Source organism: Trachypithecus francoisi, unplaced genomic scaffold, assembly GCF_009764315.1.
Source record: "Trachypithecus francoisi isolate TF-2019V2 unplaced genomic scaffold, Tfra_2.0 Lachesis_group3, whole genome shotgun sequence".
NCBI classification, from domain to species: domain Eukaryota; kingdom Metazoa; phylum Chordata; class Mammalia; order Primates; family Cercopithecidae; genus Trachypithecus; species Trachypithecus francoisi.
In genome coordinates, this window is record NW_022681468.1 from 28,546,445 (window position 1) to 28,554,323 (window position 7,879).

Consider the following 7,879-nt stretch of genomic DNA (forward strand, 5'->3'; position numbering starts at 1 on the left):
ATCAACAAACTTCAAATGCGAAATGTTTTCTGTGGGGTGATACAGTTGTGTGTGTATATATGGCAAAATCTCATTTGAAATGTGAAGTCCATGGAGAAATGATTCAACTTTTAAGAGCTCACAGATCTCAAATGTTTAATTAAAAAAAAAAAAATTTCTAAAATGTGTTGCATGCTTTGCCTATGTTAAGAAGCAGAGTATGTTGGGCATAATTTGCTTAATTAATAAAATTTTGTTAATCCCATATTCTGGGTTCTGCCATCATCTTTTTATATTTTCTTGGATAAATCATCTATCTTTTCATATGTAAAAGGAGGCTTTTTAACTCGATAGGGGCTTTGCAATATCTTTTTAGTAAACAGCCAATTTTGTTTGATTTTTGTTTTTTAGATTTTTCCATCCTTTCAGAAGAATGCATGCCCTACTGTGAAGAACTACCAGCTCATGCCACAAATGACTTACCAAGTAAGTTTGAAAATGCTTAAGTGTTTGACACCCCCTTGAATGAGACCAGTCAACTCTCCCTCACCTGTATGTTCCCACATATGGAATTACTACGAAAGTGCTTAAATGCTTACTCTCACTTTCCATATTTATATCCTTATGGATTGGTAACGAACAGTTCTTGGATGGCACTGATCTGCAGGAAACACTTTGAGCAGCCCTGAACTAGATAATCTCTAAGCTCCAACCAACCCAAAGGGTCTAAAATTGTATGATCTTCATGAATATCAATTATTTCACTGGTACTATAATAGAGCTTGGAAGAGAGGTTGGTGTCTGAAAGTCCTTTGCTTGAGTTCTCCGTGATTTCTGAGTGTACTTTTCTTGTTTAAGAATGCCGTTGGTTTTGGCCGGGCGCAGTGGCTCAAGCCTGTAATTCCAGCACTTTGGGAGGCCGAGATGGGCATATCACGAGGTCAGGAGATCGAGACCATCCTGGCTAACCCGGTGAAACCCCGTCTCTACTAAAAAAAATACAAAAACACTAGCCGGGCGAGGTGGCGGCGCCTGTAGTCCCAGCTACTCGGGAGGCTGAGGCAGGAGAATGGCGTGAACCCGGGAGGCGGAGCTTGCAGTGAGCTGAGATCCGGCCACTGCACTCCAGCCTGGGCGACAGAGCAAGACTCCGTCTCAAAAAAAAAAAAAAAAAAGAATGCCGTTGGTTTTCCTAAGTTCTCTTGAGGTTGTTGCTTTTGACTTAAAAGATTCTGGTCTCCTGAGCCATGTATGTTCTGTTAGAATTTTCTTCTGTGGTCTCCCTTGGGGTACTTCTGTTCCAGTAGCTATTTTTCTCGCTCAGTGAAGATTTGACAACTTCCAGAGTTCTCCACCAGTTTCATCTGCTGTCTCTAACCCTCCCACCTGGTATGAAAACTAGACCCTAAGTCCTCTGGTTAGCTCTATTCCCTTCCAAAACAAAAAACAAAACAAAACAAACAAACAAACAAACAAACAAAAAAACCCATGGTTGTGAGACAGTTTTCTCCTATTGCTTAAAGACTCTGCCCCCTTATCTCTGGCTAACTTTAGATTCATGGTTACCTCGGAAGTTCCAAAATTTCAATAGCTAGATAAAAGGCTTATTATTTTCTTACATTTCCTTGAATAATGAATAAAAATGAGATAATGGGGATAATTTCTGAACAGTCTTCTTAATACAAAATCTAATTTTAAAATTTATCAAAATAGTAAAACATTTAAAAATATTTCTCAATCCTGAGAGTACTTATTTCCTGAACCAGTCACTTTTACTTTGTAAGAATAAAATATAACTACTAAAATGGCACAAGTACTAAACAAACACTAGTTTTTTATCTTTATATCATACAGCCTCAGATCTGGATAAGGAATGGCAGTAAGTCCACTTAAGAACTTAACACAATTGGCCGGGCGCGGTGGCTCAAGTCTGTAATCCCAGCACTTGGGAGGCCGAGATGGGCATATCACGAGGTCAGGAGATCGAGACCATCCTGGCTAACCCGGTGAAACCCCGTCTCTACTAAAAAAAATACAAAAACACTAGCCGGGCGAGGTGGCGGCGCCTGTAGTCCCAGCTACTCGGGAGGCTGAGGCAGGAGAATGGCGTGAACCCGGGAGGCGGAGCTTGCAGTGAGCTGAGATCCGGCCACTGCACTCCAGCCTGGGCGACAGAGCAAGACTCCGTCTCAAAAAAAAAAAAAAAAAAAGAATGCCGTTGGTTTTCCTAAGTTCTCTTGAGGTTGTTGCTTTTGACTTAAAAGATTCTGGTCTCCTGAGCCATGTATGTTCTGTTAGAATTTTCTTCTGTGGTCTCCCTTGGGGTACTTCTGTTCCAGTAGCTATTTTTCTCGCTCAGTGAAGATTTGACAACTTCCAGAGTTCTCCACCAGTTTCATCTGCTGTCTCTAACCCTCCCACCTGGTATGAAAACTAGACCCTAAGTCCTCTGGTTAGCTCTATTCCCTTCCAAAACAAAAAACAAAACAAACAAACAAACAAAAAAACCCATGGTTGTGAGACAGTTTTCTCCTATTGCTTAAAGACTCTGCCCCCTTATCTCTGGCTAACTTTAGATTCATGGTTACCTCGGAAGTTCCAAAATTTCAATAGCTAGATAAAAGGCTTATTATTTTCTTACATTTCCTTGAATAATGAATAAAAATGAGATAATGGGGATAATTCTGAACAGTCTTCTTAATACAAAATCTAATTTTAAAATTTATCAAAATAGTAAAACATTTAAAAATATTTCTCAATCCTGAGAGTACTTATTTCCTGAACCAGTCACTTTTACTTTGTAAGAATAAAATATAACTACTAAAATGGCACAAGTACTAAACAAACACTAGTTTTTTATCTTTATATCATACAGCCTCAGATCTGGATAAGGAATGGCAGTAAGTCCACTTAAGAACTTAACACAATTGGCCGGGCGCGGTGGCTCAAGTCTGTAATCCCAGCACTTTGGGAGGCCGAGACGGGCGGATCACGAGGTCAGGAGATCAAGACCATCCTGGCTAACATGGTGAAACCCCGTCTCTACTAAAAATACAAAAAACTAGCCAGGCGAGGTGGTGGGCGCCTGTAGTCCCAGCTACTCGGAAGGCTGAGGCTGAGGCAGGAGAATGGCGTAAACCCGGGAGGCGGAGCTTGCAGTGAGCTGAGATCCGGCTACTGCACTCCAGCCTGGGCGACAGAGCAAGACTCCGTTTCAAAAAAAAAAGAAAAAGAACTTAACACAATTAAACAAGTTAAAGGAGTGAGAGGGACAATATATTAATAGCAAGGAGGCTGATTGGCAAGGCAGGCCTTTGGTCAAGGACTTGCTTTCTACACAACAAGGATTTGAACTTGCAGACCACAGAAATGGAATCATCTCTGGTTCCTGCCAGTTCTAACATTCCATGATTACGTGATATGACACTAAGGTTCATTTCACTTTGAGGAACCATGCATGGGAATTAACTGCACAGAGAGAGAAACCAAGCAACAGCAACCAGAGACTAGCTGTAATTTTAGCAGCTGCTGTTTTTTTTGTTTGTTTGTTTGTTTGTTTTTTTAGCTTTCTCATCACCACAGAACATTTTGTTAGAGGACTACTTGAGTTTCCACAGCTAAAACTGGGGATGGCTGCCAGAGAGAAAAACCTGCAGGAAGAGTTTTAGTATGCGGGAATGAGAGTAAAGCATTATAGACAGAAAATAAACAATACAGAATAGCAAATCTCAATTGAGTCACAGAATAGTTCAAAAATCTAAGCCCTGAAGAGTGTAAGTAATTTTTCTAAAGTGACAAATCTGGCAAGTGGCAGAGCCAAAATCCTAGTATGTTCAACACCAGTGGGTTGAAACACTACACTGTACTAACTTATCCATACAAAATTTTGCACATGTTTTCAAGGGGATCAGAGATCCCAGGTTAAAAAAATCTTTGCTGGGAAGTACAAACATTGATCTCTTTATCAATATAAATCATTCTTTCATATAATCGAAAACCACTATATTCATTATTCATACTGTACCTTCTACAGATGTACACATGTATTTTTTTTTTGTCATTTAGTTCTTTCCTCATCAGCCATAACTAGAAATAAAAACATATTTGGAATAGCCATTCTCACTCCATTTGTAATCCTTTCAAGCCCCAAAGAACTAAGAAACTTGATCTCAGATCTTTCCAGAATTGAGTCTACTAAATGATATTTTAACAGAAGATGAGGGTTCCATGAGGATCCAACCAAGAAGATGTAAGAAAGTTTAAACTACAGCAGCAACTTAGAGAAGAGTTTTCTTCATGCCAAGTCCATCAATGATGTCCTCTAGACCTCAATGTACCATGATTTTTTGCAAAACTGAAAGCTGTTGGCCACCAAAATGCCCCTACTTTCAAGTCAAAGAGCACACCACGCCCTTCTGCGTACCAAGATTTCATGATTATACAATGATGCAATAGGAGGTAATGAGCAGCTAGATGTCTTGGGTTTAAAGAGTAAAAATGAAAACAAAAATAAACCAATCTTTTCAACAATTCAAACCCACTTGTCTGGAAGAATCTGTAAGTGACTGGCAATATAAGTAGTGATCTAAAGACCTTCTGAAGTCTCAAAGCCTGGAAGACTTTCTTTGGCACCTGCAGATTATTCAGTAAGAAAACAGGGTGCTAGTAAAGTGGGTAGAAATTGGTGACTCTGAAGTTTTTAATGTAGTAGAAAGGAAAGAGTCCTGTCTAGGGGCTAGAAAATCTGACTTGGAATGCAGCTGCTGACATTTACTTGCCTGATCTTGGGTTCAACTTCTTTGAGCCCCTTTAAAAATCTGCAAAATGAACATCAGCATCTATGCCCTACCTGTCTTCATAGGGTTGCTTCACCCTCCAAATGAAAAAGCAATGGATTTGAATGTGCTTTGGAACTTGTAAGTCATCGTGCAAATAATCGCATTATATATGTATGCTTTCTGGTATACGCATAAGTGATTCAGAGAGAAGGAAAAAAAAGAGGAGGGAAAGGAAGTACAATAAAGAGAAGCTATAGAAGGGAGGAATGGAAGAGAAACCAGGAAGAGAGATAAACTGACATGGAAATGAGGGAACAAAAAGAACAGAAGGGAAGTAAAGAGAAACTGGTGTTGGTACAGTAACAAATAAATCCCCCAGCATGACAGCCTTCTGCTGAAGCATTTCATTTTCCCACAATATAATGGTGTGTTATTGCCCATTATCTGTTCTGTCAGTGCCGGAGTCGATATTAAATGAGGGGCAGCTGCATTTAGCTGCCATTTTTCAGCTGTCTTCACGTTGCCATGGAGACCTGGTTGTTTCTTGGTGAACCTGCCAGGAAAGCAAGGAGGAGTTGGGTGGAGGGGGAGCAAATGCTGCAGGGGGTTGGGGTGTCAGGGCGGGAAGTGAGAGGAAGGCCAAGGGCCAGGGGCAGGGGAACGTGACAAAGGAGAGAACAGCATGGAGCTGGCTTATCATTCTCTGCTTTCACCTGATAAATCAGCCATTTCCAAAACACAATCTATATTCCAGTGGTCCTACGCAGCAGATTCCCCTCTGCATTTCCTCTCAACTCAAATTCTACAGCAGCTGAGGGGATGTGGAGTTCTGATATAATCGTAGATTTCTTCCTTCAGCTCCTTCCCTTTCTCCCTACACCTGCCCCCCATGGTTTCACCCACACCTTGTTGTCAACCTTAGAGAATGGCTTTGGATCTCTCAATCTCCAACACTCAGAATACAAAAACCAGCTTCATCAAGGACATCAATACCTGGGCTCTGCCCAACCTGTATGTTTTCTCTAGAAGGTATTTGTTTTTTTCAGAGAATCATCAACTATTTAAATTTACATAGGGTTTTCGAAACCAGTGAGTGTTCCCCCATCACAAATTTTAATATCAGAGACAGTTTACAAATAAGAGAAGGGGACCTGGCATGAGAGACCAGCACAGACCCCAAGTGATGAGCCTTGAGGACCTAGAAACCTGATTCTTTGCCCAAAAGGGGCAGCAACGCTTGTGCCCTTGGAAGAGCAGGAGCCTGGTTGGCCAGGTCTTAGGATTTTTCAACAGAATCCAGAAATCTATTTTTGAATAAAATTATTTAGCTTTGTATAAATAATAAAAATGAACTTAGTATTGAATAAACTACCTCAATTGACAAATTTCCAATTTTTAAACTTTGACTCAGCTTTTTAAAATATTTCCACATGCTAGTTACATGGATTGTCAGTTTGCAGCTGGACTTAGTCCAACATAATTTTTTTTTTTTTTTTTTTTTTTTTTGAGACGGAGTCTTGCTCTGTCACCCAGGCTGGAGTGCAGTGGCCGGATCTCAGCTCACTGCAAGCTCTTCCTCTCGGGTTCATGCCATTCTCTTGCCTCAGCCTCCCGAGTAGCTGGGACTACAGGCACCCGCCACCTCGCCCCACTAGTTTTTTGTATTTTTTTAGTAGAGACGGGGTTTCACCATGTTAGCCAGGATGGGGTCCAACATCATTTTAAAATGAGGCTAAGAAAGGCTAAGAAACTTGACAAAACTCTTCACCTTCCCAAATGTAACTTTCCATTCCATAATCTAATTTCTCTCTCTCTTTCTCTCTCTCTCCCTGCCTCTCTCTCTCCCTCCCTCCCTCCCCACTCTCCTTCTCTCTATCTCACATTCTGTTACATAGTAGAGGGTAAAGATAGCTGTGAATTCACTTCTTCAAGGATCCCTGTTGGCTGGTACCATGCATGAATTTGCATATGAGGTAAACATTTTCCAAGATCCCTGAAAATTGTGTGCCACATATCAGAAGGAGACCACAGGGTGGTTTCCTGGCAGTCCAAGCCCCATTAGTACTTGTGCCTGTAGTGCCTTTTCCACTACAAGCATCCTTTTGCTGGTTTTTCATTACTAATCATAAAAATAAGCAAAGTGGTCATTTATTGAACACTTACTAGGTGCCAAAAAGTACTTAACATGTACTTTCTGATTAAATTCTCACAAGAACTCCTGGAGTCATATATTGTTATTATCCCATTCAACAGATGCGAATACTGAGGGTCAACCAAGGTCATGCAGCCAGTACAATATCAAGCCAGGAATCCACTCACATCTTTCAGAACTCAAAGCTCAAGTGCTTAACCACTAAGTTCTACCATTTCCTTACAAACTAAGAAAATCCCAGAGCCTAGTTTTATGATATCCTATTCATTTCCTTCTTGGTCCCAAACTTTAAAGCAGTGTGACCATTTTTGCCAGGACTTGGCTTTCTCCATCATCCTCATAAACAATAAGTTTAATTAATAATATCTTTCATTATAATCCTGGCTTTACTTTCCTAAGTTTACTTTCAACTGTGCCACCTCACCCTTCCTTTCATGGAGGTTATCTCATGATATCTGCCTATCTCTACCCTGCCCTTAACTACTTCCTCCTCCAAATGACAGCCAGCATGATCTTTCCACACGTAAATAGGATCACATCATTCTCTTCCTTCTCAAGTCAATCAAGGTCTCCAGCTACTAGTTTCAAGATCAGTCTCCATTCTGACTGAGCCATTCAAAGTCTTTCTGATCTTACTCACTTCGTGACCTGGCCCAGCTGTCCCCTGAATCCTCTTCCCCATTCACTCCCTTCCAAAGCACACTTGATGCCCGTAGTATTAACCCACCTATAGCTTCCCAAATGTTGTAGATTGCTACAAGCCTCCCTATGCCCAGCCTTTTTCTGGAATACCTCTCCACCCCCTCCTTACCAATCTGTGTCCTACTCACTCTTCCCAACACAATTCAAGCTTCCTCTCCTCCAGGCAGCTGTTGTGATCCCCATGTCTAAATCAGATGCCCCTTCTTTGAGTGTCCTCTGCCCCAGGGGTAGCACTATGGTAATGATTATCATATTACACTGCAATCTT